Genomic DNA, 15,309 nt, shown 5'->3' with positions numbered 1-15,309 from the left:
AAAAGGGGTGCCCAAACGCATAATCTTGAAATTTGATGCCTGTGCTGTCATTAATAGCAATAAGTTAGGAAGAGGATGTGGCTCTTTTGACTGGGAAAAAGGCTATATGACCAAAAATAAGTACATTTGTTATGAATTAGGACTGTGTAGAAATGAATGTGGATACTAGTCCTGTGTCACTTGGGCCACGTGGATAAAAAATGAAAAGGATCCAGTCCACCTTCAGAAAGGAAAAAGTGGCCCCTCCTGTATTAAGGGACAACGTAACTCCTTAGAGCTAGTAATAACCAATCCCCTTGATCCTCACTGGAAAAAAGGGGAGCGTGTGACCTTAGGAATCGATGGGGCCAGACTGGATCCTTGAGTAAATATCTTAGTTCGAGGAGAAGTTTACAAACGCTCTCCTGAGCCAGTGTTTCAAACTTTCTATGATGAACTAAATGTGCTAGTACCAGGAATTCCAAGAAAAACATGAAATTTGTTTTTGCAATTAGTGGAGCATTTAGCCCAGTCTCTCAATGTCACTTCATGTTATGTATGTGGAAGAACTGTAATGGGAGATCAATGGCCATGAGAAGCCCGAGAATTAGTATCTACAGACCCAGTTCCTGATGAATTCCCAGCTCAAAAGAATCACCCTGATAATTTCTGGGTCCTAAAAGCCTAAATTTTTGGACAATATTGCACAGCTAGAGAAGGCAAAGAATTCACTCACCCTGTAGGACAACTTAGTTGTCTGGGACAGAAACTGTATAATGGTACCACAAAAACAGTCACTTGGTGGAGTTCAAATCACACAGAAAGGAATCCATTTAGTAAATTCCCAAAGTTGCAAACCATGTGGACCCACCCGGAGTCCCACCGGGACTGGACAGCCCCCACTGGATTACACTGGATACGTGGGCATAGAGCTTACGCCAAATTACCCAACCAGTGGGCAGGTAGTTGTGTTATTGGCACTATTAAACCATCTTTCTTCCTGCTGCCCATAAAAACGGGTAAACTCCTGGGCTTCCCTGTCTATGCTTCCTGCGAAAAAAAGAAGCACAGCTGTAGGAAATTGGAAAGATGATAAATGGCGCCCTAAGGGAATCATACCATATCATGGGCCTGCTAATTGGGCACAAGATGGCTCGTAGGGATACTGGACTGCCATTTACATGCTCAACCGAATCAAACGGTTACAAGCTATCTTAGAAATAATCACTAATAAAACCAGCAGAGCCTTGACTGTTCTGGCCCGGCAAGAAACTCAGATGAGAAATGCTATCTAGCAAAATAGACTGGCTCTTGACTACTTGCTAGCAGCTGAAGGAAGGGTCTATCAGGAATTTAACCTTAGTAATTGCTGTCTGCACGTAGATGATCAAGGGCAAGTAGTTGAAGACACAGAGATATGACAAAACTGGCACATGTGCCAATGCAAGTGTGGCATGGATTTGATCCTGGGACCATGTTTGGAAAATGGTTCCCAGTGCTAGGAGGATTTAAAACTCTTCTAATAGGAGTTACAATAGTAATAGGAACCTGCTTACTACTCCCTTGTTTGCTACCTGTACTTCTTCAAATGATAAAAAGCTTCATCGTTACCTTAGTTCACCAAAATGCTTCAGCATAAGTGTACTATATGAATCACTATCGATCTGTCTTGCAAGAAGACATGGGTAGTGAGGAAGAAAGTGAGAACTCCCACTAATGAGTGAAGTTCTCAAAGGGAGGGAATGAACAACTACTGATTTTGCCTTAAAATCTGCACCATGTTTTAAGGGAGAAGACCACCCTTCATATTGTCTTATGCCCAATTTCTGCCTCCAAAGAAAGAAGTATAAAATCTAAAAGGCAGAAATGGAATCCACAGGCAGCCCAGCAGCGCACTCTGGGCCTGGTAGTTAAAAACCAACCCCTGACCTAACTCCTTGTGTTATCTATAGATTTCAGACATTGTATGGAAAAGCATCGCGAAAATCCCTTCCTGTTCTGTTCCATTCTGATTACCCATGCATGCAGCCCCCAGTCACGTACCCCCTGCTTGCTCAATCGATCACAACCCTCTCGCGTGGACCCCCTTAGAGTTGTAAGCCCTTAAAAGGGACAGGAATTGCTCACTCAGGGAGCTTGGTTTTTGGAGATGTGAGTCTGCCAATGCTCCCAGCTGAATAAAGCCCTTTCCTTCTACAACTTGGTGTCTGAGGGGTTCTTGTCTGCGGCTCGTCCTGCTACAGTTTTAGAGAACTCAAGGCCCTTCCCTTGTTACCTCGTTTGTTTATCCCCAGCCCGTCAATCTGTATGATTTCCATTTCACACGTCAGGAAGCTGAGAGAGGTAGTTGCAGACCCAGTTCCTCTGTACGGCTCCGTAACATTCACACATTTCTGAAGACAAAATGCTCTAGTCTACAAGGACATGCTATGTCCTTGGCGCTATGTCAGTGGCGCTGGGTCATGAACCCTACTTCCTAGTTCTGATGGCCACTTCTTACATTTCCTTCCACTTTCACACTGTCACTGCGATTGCTAACATTGACTGAGTGCTTACAACATGCCCAGCACTGCACTAAGGAGCATTTCACATATACCACCCCCATGTAATCCTCACAATGGCTGTACAATGGAGTCATTGTCATCCTGATCTACAGGTGAGGACGCTGAGGTTGGGAAGATTAAGGGAGTCAAGTCACCCAGGGTTGCAGAGAGTTGGAAGCAGGACAAGAGCATCCGTCTCCAGGCCCCTGCTCTGTAACCCCTACTTCTTCCTGTCTCCCAAACGACATGCTTTAAAATGAAGTAGCACTGGCCGGGCGCGGTGGCTCATGCCTGTAATCCCACTTTGGGAGCTGAAGCAGGTGGATCACCTGAGGTCAGGAGTTCGAGACCAGCCAGGCCAACATGGCAAAACCCCATCTCTACTAAAAATACAAAAATTAGCCAAGCATCATGGTGCATGCCTGTAATCTCAACTACTCAAGAGGCTGAGGCAGGAGACTTGCTTGAACCTGGAAGACTCCAGCATGGGTGACAAAACGGGACTCTTAAAAAACAAAACAAAAACGAAGTAGCACTTTCTTCAAGCAAGCCTGCTCTACAGAACTTCTTGTGATTAGAGAAAACCATCAAGATCTGGACTCCATTATCAGAATTTGGTGGTGGTCTCAGAATCCAAGATACAGACATGCTCTTGTGTTTTGATAAACACTTGTACATGCCAGTTTTCTAACCATGTTCTAGAGGTAGTTCAGGCACCTGAGTTACCAAAGTTCTCAGGCCTGTCCAGGGCAACATCTCCTTTCCTCCTCCATTGCTGTCTCTCCACTCCCTGTGGACAGCACTGCCATGGGAAAGAGGCAGAAAGGGCCTCTGTCCTACTGGCCAGGGTTACCCTGAATTCCACAGACCCAAGGTGACCGGCACCAGGGTCACTTTGACCCTCATGCCAGAGTGTAGATCACTCCTCTAAGGATCACAACTAAGAATTCCCAAGGTTCTTCTGGGTTCATGTCCCCAAACCAGTAAACACGTGTAGCCATAAACCAATTTCTTCACCTAGTTCAGGGGTTGGCCAATCACAGCCCACATCTGGCTACAGTCTTTTTCACAAAGGCTCATGAGTTTTTACATTCTTAGACTCTTTTAAACAGAAGCAAAAAACAAAGAAGATTTCACAAACCCTAAAATACTCACTATCTGCCCCTTACAGATACAGACCCTAAAATACTCACTATCTGCCCCTTATAGGAAGTTTGCACTCATGACCTTGCTGGTCTTTCCTCCGCTCAGAGGCCCCCTGCTGGCTCTCCCAGTCCCATCCCATCCCACCCCATCCCATCCTGACACACTCCACCCCGAGTTCCTTTTGCTGAATGCCAGCCTCCAGGACAGAGAACACCAAACTGGCCTAACAAGTTATTTGGCCAATACTAAACAACACTCACACAAATTCTTAGAAGTAGAGGAAAGAGCAAGCCAACTGAGTTTATCAAATCGGTAGTGTTTGGAAACTGAAAAATCATTAAACCCAGAGGTAACTGGTGGCTTAAGGTCCCCTTAATACAGACTTTGATGTCTGGAAATATCAAAACTGTTCACATCAGAACTCAATCCAACCACAATTTCTAGATAACCGTTCTTTTACGAGAGGCTATCACTTTGCCTCAAGTAAATATAAGCATGACCCCTTAAGAATGTGAGCTGGGGAAGCCATTCATTCAGAGGAATATTCACTTACTCCCTCAACATCCACAGATGGGTTCCAACCAAACTCACCCAGAATTATCAAGGCCAATGTTCCCCCACAGGCCAAACATTCCAGAGAATCAGCTAGTTCTGAGTCTTTTAGGAAGGAAGCTGCCTCCATTCCAGGAAGGCAACAGAGCCCATCACTAAGCTAACCTAACTCTTCAACCCATGGAATGGCAAATCTGGGCCTTTTGGCCCCCTAATGGCCTCAGTTCTTGGAGTGACTAGTTCATTAATTCAACAAATACTCACTGGGCACACAGCGTATGCCAGACAGTACACCAGGTGTTAGCTGTTGCTCAGTGGTGAAAAGATATGCCCATTCGGAAACAAGCACACAAAAAGTCGTAATTTCAAACTATGATGACTGTTGACAAGGAAAATATACTCCTGGAAAAGAAAAGAAAACAAAAGAAAAGGAAAAGAAAAAGAAAAGAAAAGGAAAAGGAAAAGAAACGAAAAGAGAAAAGAGAGAAGAGAGAAAAGGAAAGGGAAAAGGAAAAGAAAAAAGAACAGAACAGAACAGAACTTAATTTAAATCAAGGCATCTACACCAATTCTGTCCCAATCACAAGGTATTGGACTGGGACTATTATCACTCCTAAATGCAGAATCAAATACTTTTCAGTCAGCTGTCTGTGACACATCCCAACTCAGGGACCATAACTGCTAGAATATGTGCAGACAGAGGCCCTGTGCCAACTCAAAAGGTAAAATAAAGGCCACTTTATTAATACATGCTTAGATCACACAAGAATGCACGTATTTTTAGAGCATACCAAGCACAATGCCTGTCACATGTTAGATCTCAATGAATGGCATATATTATCATTTCATTAGAATCAGAAGAAACTCAGTCTTCAGTCCTAGGTACCAAACTTCAAGAAGGCTTAGAGAGGAAAGCATTATAACGTATGATACAAAATCCACAGACCAAAAAACACAACTTGCCTAGCAAGCAGTAAATGTTCAATAAAAAGGTTAGTCGTAAAACGGAGAAATTCGAATTGAAACTACAGTGAGATGGCAAAGAAATTCTGATAAACCACTGCACTGGTGAGAATGAAAAAACATCCTCAAATACTGCTGGTTGGAGTGTAAAATGGGTTCAACCTCTACAAAGAACAATTTAGCGACTGCCATCAAAATTTTAAATGTATATAACCTTAGATCCAGCAATTCCACTTCTAGAAATGTATCCTAAGGATAAATCGGACCAGCGGTTCCCAACCAAGGGCGATTTTTTTTACCCCCTTGGGGAGCATCTGGCAATATCTGCAGGGATTTTTGGCTGCCACGACTTGGGATGGGAGTGCTACTACTGGCATCTAGTGCAGTGTGCAGGGCAGAGATGATGCTGCACATCTTACAATGCACAGGACAGCTCCCACACAATGAGGAACTGTCCAGCCCCAAACGTCAGTAGTTTAGAAGTGTATAAACCCTGTATTTTAAAGCAAGAGCAAAGTGATAATATGTGCTGGGATACTGACTATGGCATTGTCTGTAATATCAAAACAAACATCAACGTCTCCCAATAGAGGATATAATGGAATACTGTTCATCTAAGCCCCTGTCACTAGGAAGGAGAAGGGGAATTTGAATGTATTTCCCAAGAATTAATGACATTACACTAATGAGGTTTTCAACTACCACTTTTGCCTAAAGGTGTTTATATGCCTCTAAAATGGCTGGAGCATGCTTTCTTGTTCAGAAAGTTCACATGGCCTGACAGGGAGGCAAACATGGCCACAGCCAGTGCCTGCAGAGCATACTGGGGGCAAATGAGACTCTCCAGAAAACAGGAACATAAATGCTTGAGGCTTCAAGATGGCACTCTGTGTAAATGCATTAGTAAAAACTGAGACTCTCACAGTAATTCTGAATCAGGACAGTTGGTATCCATGTACAGATGGCAGGGGCATGAGCCACATGGGCCCTCAGAGACCCAGCCAGAGCCATCCCCTGGCCACTAAAGGCTGCACTGGTTCTCTACCCAGGATGCTTATTTGCATCACTGGGCCTCAGCCCAGATGAAATAAATTAGAATCTCTGTAGGTACAATCTGGATTTGTTCTTAAGACACTCGAGTGATTCTAATGCGTAGCCAGTTGAGACTACTGGGTTAAGGGTTCTTACCAGTTAACTGAGAAAGGACAACTGAAACTGAGAAGACAACCATCTCTGAGCACAAATTACCCATACATAAAAAGGCATCTAGTTCTCTAAAAAAAAGGAGGGGGATCACATTCATAAGAGAGGTGGTGAGGATCTAGAACAACATCCCAGGACATGAAAACTGGTGGAAGCCCTTCAGTACTGGAGAGCACTCAGGTCAGACAGGGCTGGCTGTCACCTAGAAAAAGTGGATTTGCTTGGGACACCTGAAGCAAGGGAATTGGTGCTATGGTTGGTAGGTATGGGGTGCAAATTCTAGCTCAATACTAAGAATCCAACCCTCATGCTTTGCTGGTGGGAATGTAAGATAGTGCAGCTCAGAGAATGGCTAAACAAAGTTACCATGTACCTCGCAATTCCACTCCTAAATACCCAAGAGAAAGACAAACTGTCTACACCAAAAAAATTGCACATGAATGCTTACAATGGCATTATTCAGAACAGCCAAAAGACGGAAACAACCAAAATGTCCATCAACTGATGACTGGATAAACAAAATGTGGTGTAGCCATACAGTGGAAACTTAGGCCATAAAAATGAATAAATGATACAAGCTGTAACACGGATGAATCTTCAAAACATCATACTAAGTGAATGAAACCCATCGAAAAGACCACATATTGATTCCATTTATACAAAATAGGCAAGTCTACACAGACAGAAAGTAGATTATTGGTTACTTTAGAGCTGGCGAGAGTGGGGAGATACGAAAGTGATAGCTAAAAGGTTTCTTTCTGAGGTGACGAAAATGTTCTAAAACTGACTCTGTTGATGACTATACACATCTGTGAACATAATAAATCCCAGTGAACTGTATACTTTCATTAGGTGAATTGTATCTCAATAAAGCTATTTTTAAAAGAATCTAAGATAAAGTTGTTCAAAAAGAATAGGCTATATAGGGAGACCTTCACCTACATCTGCATTCTGCAGAGTGGCAGATACATTATGGTGATTAGACTAGATGTCTTTTAAAAATCCTTCCTGAAACAAGTTTTTTGTCCTTACGTCTTTATTTAAAATTGCAGAATGTCAGGGAAGCAGTTAAACATGATGGCCAAACATATGGGGAATCGGACAAGCTACATTCAAAACCAGCCTCCCCTACCTTCTGGCTGTCTGACCTCAAAAGTCACATTCCATGCTTCAGTTTTCTCACCTGTAAAATGGTGATAATACATATCCTGTGGTATTGTTGTGAAGACTGAACATGACGCCTATCAAGCTATCAGTGTAGTGCTTGGCACAAAATCCTCTATAAATAGAAGCTTCTACTACTAATCATCACCATAAAGCTGGAGGCAATAATAATAAAATGATGACAAACCACAACTTTACTAATCTTTCAGAATTCTAGTCCAACCTCTTCATTTTATGGCTCAAATAACTGAGCCTTGGAAGGGTTTGATGACGGGGACAAGTTACAAAACTGGCTGGTAACAGAGGCAGGACTAACATGCCCATCTGATGCCCAGTCGAGTGCACTTCTTGCTTCCCAGGCTGACTCCTCACTTGCTTTAGGGTGGATTACAATTCAGAGAAAAGCATCCATTTCTCCTGGTTTACTGTCAGAACATAGGCCCACCAAATGCCCCAACTGTAATGTAAACAAACACACACACACAGGCATGAGGAAATGTGTGCTACGCTGAATTTAATGTCGAGTGTATCGGGACTGGTAGAGTGTAAGAAATTTGCTTGAATAGGAAGCTGCTGCTTAGTGGGGAAAGTGCATAATGTTTCCAAACAGGGCAGCTCTCAGAGCGACTCAGTTGACATGAACCTGAAGTGCTGAAAACCCAGAACACACATAGCTGGCATCAATCCTGGATAAAATAAATTACCCAAGACAAAGCCAGGATCCAACTGGCCACAGGATGATTCAACTCATAGGGAAGACAGAACATGGTCAGGTTCGGGGCCTTGGTCTTATCTAAGATCGTTATGCCCTCCAGAACTTTCTTGAGTTAGAACTGGATAAGTAACACGGCACTGGTACCAAGTTTACCCCAAAGCAACAGAACCATCTCTTGAAGCTGGCAAAACAGAAAACAAAACCAAAAAAAGAGGATATTTTGATGATGACAATTTGATTTGCTGGAGCTTTAAGACCCAAGACAATTCATTATTCGACCTGAACACTGCTCTGATGGCTCAATTTCAATACCAGTTCTTGACATCTGAGTACTGCATATGTAATTAGAAGCAACTTCCTGGCCTTTTTCTTGTTTAAAAAATCTTTTTATCCAATTTACTTCACTCAGCATAATTATACTGAGAACCATCCACGTTGCTGCATGTATCAACAGTTTATTCCTCTTGATTTCTGAGCTATATTCCAGTATATGCATATACCTGCTTCTTCATCCATTCCCCTAGTGATGGACACTAAGGTTGTTCCAGTTTGAGGCTATTAACAAATAAAACTGCTATCTACAAGTATTTGTATGGGCATATACTTCATTTCTCTTGGGTAAATACCTAGGAGTGGAATGACAAATTCCAAAACGGGTTGTACCACTTTGTATTCCCACTAGCAGCGTAGGGAAGTCCCACTTGTTCCACATCTTCACCAATACAGTCTTTTAAATTTACACACATCACTGGCTAGGTGCAGTGGCTCACACCTGTAATTCCAGCACTCTGGGAGGCCAAGGCGGGGGGATCACTTGAGGCCAGGAGTTCAAAAACAGCCTGGCCAACAAGGAGAGACCCCATTTCTACTAAAAACACACAAATTAGCCGGGCGTGGTGGTGCATTCCTGTAATCTCAGCTATTTGGGAGGCTTAGGTGGGAGGATCACCTGAGTCCAGTAGGCTGAGGCTGCAGTGAGCCATGACAGTGCCACTGCACTCCAGCCTGAGCAACAGAGCAAGACCCTGTCTTAAAAAATGAAACCTTTTCATCACAAGTGCACAAATTTGTGATATCAGACCTTTTTGTTCATTTCTCTGCAAATTCAAAATACTTCTAATTGTGCAAAGAAAATCACTAAAACATGAAAGAAAAAACCAATGACCACAACCGCAAACTCTAACCTCAGACCTGAACATTACCAAGCAAAATAAAACATTCCTTCATCTTTATGTTCCACTGACAGTGATTCTCTGCAGTCCAACAGAGCAGCCACTAACCATGTGTGACCTTGGAGCACTTAAAATGTGTTGTGAATGTAAAATGCACACTGGACTTCAATGACTTAGTATGAAAAAACGCATGTGAAATATCCCATTAATAATTTTTATATTACGTTTCAAAGTAATATTCTGCATAAACTAGGTTAAATAAAATATATTGTTAAAATTATTTTCACCTGTTTCTTTTTACTTTATAAAATTTTTTTTTAAAAAATTTAAATTGACTTTCAAATCAAAGTCAACATGTAGGAGCTGAACATGATCTCATAGAGGTAGACAGTAGAATATAATAGATACCAGAGGCTGGGAAGGGTGGATGTTGAGAGCTTGGTTAATGGATAGAAAAAAAAAACTTAGATGGAACGAATGAGTTCCAGTATTCAACAGCAAAGGAAGATGACTATAGTTACCAATTTCTTGTACATATATATATACACATTTTTTTTTTTTTTTTGAGACAGTCTCATTCTGTGGCCCAGGCTGGAGTGCAGTGGTGCAATCTCTGCTCACTGCATCCTCTGCCTCCTGGGTTCAAGCAATTCTCATGCCTCAGCCTCCCTCGTACCTGGGATTATAGGCACAGGCCACTACACCTGGCTAGTTTTTTTTGTTTTTAGTAGAGAAGGGGTTTCATCATGTTGGCCAGGCTGATTTCAAACTCCTGACCTCAAGTGATCTACCCACTTTGGCCTCCCAAAGTGCTAGGGTTACAGGCATGAGCCACCACGTCGGGCCAATTTCTTGTATATTTTAATTTGAAATGTTAAGTAGATTTGAAATGTTCCCAACACAAAGAAATGATGTATGTTTCAGGTGTTGGATATCCTAAATACTCTGATTTTATCATTACACATTCTATTCATGTGGACAAATATTACTGTACACTATAAATATGTAAAATTACTGTTTGTCAATTTTTTAAAAATTGATACATAATTTTACATATGTATGGGGCACAATGTGATGTTTTGAGATACACACACACACACACACATACACACACACACACTCTCTCTCTCTCTCATCCCTTGTGGAATGATTAAATCAACCTTATTTCTTTGTGCTTTTTAAAAAAGCATTACTATAAAATTTAAAATTGTGTATATAGCATATATAATATTTCTATGGACAGCACTGATAAAAAATTTTTAAAGGAGACTCTGAAAATAATATATCTTCAACTGGCAAAGAAAGAAAGATATGTATATGTGTGTGTGTGTATACATATATATACACTTTCCCACCCTATTTCTCCGAGGTCAAGAAAACGCTACAGCAGAAAGGGCTTAGATCTGGAACCAGGACTGCCCTTAGGTTCCAGGCACAACTCTTACTGTCTAGTCTATGTGTCCTTGAATAAATCATTCAGCTTTGGCCACGTGCAGTGTCTCACGCCTGTAATCTCAGCACTTTGGGAGGCTGAGGCGGGTGGATCACCTGAGGTCAGGAGTTCGAGACCAGCCTGGCCAACATGGTGAAACCCCGTCTCTACTAAAAATACAAAAATTAACTGGGTGTGGTGGCGCATGCCTGTAATCCTAGCTACTCAGGAGGCTGAGGTAGGAAAATCATTTGAGCTCAGGAGGTGGAGGGTTGCAGAGAGCCGAGATCTCGCCACCGCACTCCAGCCTGGGCGACAGAGGGAGATTCAGTCTCAAAAAAAAAAAAAAATTAAAAAGAAAAATCATTGAACTTCCCTTGATTTAGGCTTCCTGATCATTTTTTTTTTTTAATTCAAAAAAGTTGGCCGGGTGTGATGGCTCACGCCTATAATTCCAGCACTTTGGGAGGCCAAGGCGGGGGGATCACGAGGTCAGGAGATTGAGACCATCCTGGCTAACACGGTGAAACCCCGTCTCTACTAAAAAATAATAATAAAAAAAAGAGCCAGGCGTGGTGGCAGGTGCCTGTAATCCCAGCTACTGAGGAGGCTGAGGCAGGAGAATGGTGTGAACCTGGGAGGCAGAGCTTGCAGTGAGACAAGATTGTGCCACTGCACTCCAGCCTGGGTGACAGAGCAAGACTCTGTCTCAAAAAAAAAAAAAAAAAGTCAACAAAGGCCTGGCGTGGTGGCTCATGTCTGTAACTCTGACCCTTCGGGGGGCTGAGGCGGGAGCCCATTTCTCAAACATACTGTTTGAGCCAGGGAGGCTGAGGGTGCAGTGAGCCTTGATCATGCCACTGCACTCTAGCCTGGGTCACGGATCAAGACCATCTCTGTAAAATAAATAAATAAAAGTCAAGTGCAAACGTATTACACTCCTGTTTTACAAAGCATTTTTCTATTATTGCAGATCTTCGGCTTACAAATTAACTGGAGGTGGGATCCAAACATACTAAGATTGTACAAGGCAAAATGAAGAGAGCCCTAGATGAGCCTCTGTGTTTGTGGCATTTGTACGTGTCTGCATGTGTTTTAAAGGTGAAAGAGTATATTAAAGGACTCAGGGGAAACTCTAAGCACTTGGAAGGCTCCTTCTAACTCTAAAATTCTATTCTCTTAAAAAGCCTTAATCATAGTGTATGCTATTACATGGTTTAGTGATACATGCAACGGATGATATTCCGTCAAGTTCTCCCCATGAGCACAATGACACAGTAGGAAGTAAACGACATGTCATAATGAGGTTCTACTTTACCCAAACAATTCTGCAGTACAGTTCATGTTTAACCAGGGCCAAATAATCCCCAGATAGCTCAGAGAGCTTTGTTTTGTTTTTAATAAAAGCTAACTTTTGGTGACAAGCACACACAAGAAAAGTGGGTTTTTCTTTAGCAGAAACCACTTAGCAAGTTAGGCTAGCCTCTGAAGAGCCTAGCCACAGCACTCCTCACACCAAACACAAAATAGACACACAACAGTCGCCTCCTCCTCCCTCCTCTATCTTTAGGGGTAATGATTTACCATGACACTCAAATGCTATTGCAGTGGTACTTCCATAAACTGGACATGCATAACAATTTAGGTCACAAACTCACAAAAGAAAAGTCCATCCTGAAAGTAAGTTGACAACTATGTCATCATATAAATAACTTAAACTTCCATGAAAACTCAAAGACCCCTAACATGAGGACTTGCTTGTTCCCAGCATTCCTTGAAGAGGTAGCATATCCCCATTTTAAGGGTAGGAAAATTGAGGAATAAGTACTGAATTTACCAGTCTTTGTTGAGATAACGAAATGTAGTAGCATAAATTTTGCTAGGAAATGCATATTATGGTTTTGTAAGAAAGTCTAACCCATGGTCCAAGAAGCCCAGATTCTTACCTGCTAATGGCACGAAAGGCTTTCTGAGATGGTGCCATTGTTCTCTCAGAAAAAGAAGAGTAACACTCCAAGTCATTCTGGTTTCCCTTAATAACTCTTTCTTAAATAGCTGTGAATGTTATCTACAGCGTTTATAGCTTGTTCTTATTCTCAAACTGGTATACCACTTCTCAGGTCAGAATTTTATCATGTTCCCTAAAAACTATCATCAGAACTTCTCGTCTGTCCCAAATTGATTTTTAAGAAATAATTTAAGGCATTTCTTAAAATTCTGGAATTTGGTGGAAAAGCTCATGTTCGCCTATCCAAATCCTTCATGAATGTAAGCGTCTTCATCCACAGCCCTCCTACACCATTTCTCTTTCCTGAAGGGAACCTGAAGGCAAGCAGTATGGGTCAGTGGAACCGCAGCCTGGAGGCAGAGGCGGGATTTCAGCCTCTTAAGACCTGCGGCTCTGGACAAGTCACTGAACTTCTCTGGACCTCCAAGGGCTCAGAAAAAAATGAAAACATTGAACAGGACGTTCCGAATGTTCTCATCCAGATCTGAAACACTTTTTTTCTTTTTTCTTTTGAGACGAGTCTCGCTCTGTCGCCCAGGCTGGAGTGCAGTGGCGCAATCTCGGCTCATGCAACCTCTGCCTCCTGGGTTCAAGCGATTCTCCGGCCTCAGCCTCCCAAGTAGCTGGGAAAACAGGTACTCGCCATCAAGTCTGGCTAATTTTTGTATTTTGAGTATATGCAGGGTTTCACCATGTTGGCCAGGCTGGTCTTGAACTCCTGACTTTAGGTGATCTGCCCGCCTCGGCCTCCCAAAGTGCTGGGATTACTGGCGTGAGTCACCATGCCCGGCCATACTTTTTCTTTTAACCTGTTCAATCATGTTAAGATACCTTTTGCTGTGCTCTTTCTTCAACTCTATTGTGTTTCTTAGCTGAAGACCTCATAAAAGTAGGCTGTGTTCCAAAACAAAAAGTACATTATGACTTCGTAGGGTGGTTTTCATTATGGAACTGAAGCTACTTTTGACAGACTCATCTTGCATCAAGTTCTCCCTGAGACATACGGGAGGGGAAATGGGTGGGGTGTGGATGGCACAGGAATAGCCACAGTTAAGTGGCTGAGGAGGCCAGAACAAGTACATGCTGGTTCCCTATTCCATCTATTTCCCTGTGTCTGAAATTCTCCAAAATACAAAGTTAAAAAAAAAAAAAGCACATCTCTTTCAAAGAGAGAAGTATATTTGATTGGCATTATTACAGGATTTTGTCTGCAGACTTTGGTATGGTATAACCGCTCTTCACACCATTTCCCTTGGATTGAGATAGAATCTACAAGACATGAAACTAAGCAGAGCTCCTCAAAGTTCAGCCAAAATTAAGGAAAATGGACCAGAAACAAAATTCTTCAAATGACCTCAAGGTTATCAGTGAGAAGATCCATGGTAATACTTGGCAGAGGATGGAACTTATTTCCATCGTGCTACACCGTATGTCTCCTATAAGCTATTTTCTGCAACTTCTGAACAGCTAAACTTCAGCCCTCTGTGACATGGAAAGCGAGGAAATAAACAAGCACCAGTGGGAGGAGGATGCCTCGGAGGGTGCTGAAATAAAAAAGGAAAGGCAAGGGATTTCGGGAGTTAAGAAATCCTAAAGAAAAATGGGAGCATGCATTTGGAGAAAGAGAGGGTAAAGACATGCATCTCACGGCAGCCAGAGAACACAGGAAGGGGAATGACAGGGGAAGGCGCTTCCTGGTGCTCCAACGCCCCGCAGCCCTCGCCACCCACATCCCCGGACTCCCGGGGCCGGAGGGCTGCGCACACCTGGGACTCGGGGGAGGCGAGGGGCTCCGAGGAGCCAGGCTCGGAGGGCAGGGGAGCGGAGAGGCGGGAGGCCGGGGTTCGGGGCGGGCGCAGACCGTTCCATCGCGGACGGGGGGCACCCGCTCCACCCGCCGGGGATCCCCGGGGCGCGGCGATGGTGCCTCCTGACGCCGGCGCAGCGTCGCCGGGGCGTCCCAGACCGCAGGCCCCCCGCGGCCGCCCAAGCCCGGCTCCCACGTCCCGCTCTCGGCTCCCCGGAGGTCGGGGACTTTGAGGTAAGGGGCCAGCTCCCTCCTACTCACCGACCGCGAAGCCAGGCAGCTCCAAATCCCGCGGCGACCGCTCCCTCCCGCCCTTGCCGCCGCCGCGGGCCCAGGCTGCGTCAAGACGTGCGCGCGCCCGCCTTTGTCTACGCCGCCCAACGTGACCCTGCGCCCACTGCCCCGCACGCTCCCGTCGGGCGCGCGCGGGCTGGCAGGGCTGGGGCCTAGGGAGAGGCGGGTGCCGCGTGGACGGGCTCGCGGGTTGGGCGAGCCCGGGACGCGCGGAGTCGCCCTCTGGCGGACTAGGGGCCAGTGCCGGGGGCGGGGCGGGACGGGAGCAGGAGAGGCCGGGCCCTGGCCGCCCCTCCGCTGGCGCGTCTCTCTCAGAAAGCGGAGCGCTTTC

At 44.1% G+C, this 15,309-nt stretch overlaps 1 protein-coding gene across 3 annotated transcripts in view; it reads right to left on the bottom strand.

Annotated features, from left to right (window-relative positions):
• GPAT4 (glycerol-3-phosphate acyltransferase 4) overlaps positions 1-15,034 on the bottom strand; it is a 47,212-nt gene extending 32,178 nt beyond the window's left edge. For all 3 annotated transcript variants that reach the window (XR_004031323.1, XM_003269624.3, XM_030817171.1), the window contains exon 1: positions 14,946-15,034. The gene's annotated coding sequence lies outside the window, so the exon portion shown is untranslated. The remainder of the gene's footprint in view (positions 1-14,945) is intronic.
• Positions 15,035-15,309: the final 275 nt, after the last annotated feature.

This window comes from Nomascus leucogenys, chromosome 8, assembly GCF_006542625.1.
Source record: "Nomascus leucogenys isolate Asia chromosome 8, Asia_NLE_v1, whole genome shotgun sequence".
NCBI lineage: Eukaryota > Metazoa > Chordata > Mammalia > Primates > Hylobatidae > Nomascus > Nomascus leucogenys.
Note: the sequence above shows the minus strand (reverse complement) of the source record. Positions and strands in the feature narration are given on the sequence as shown.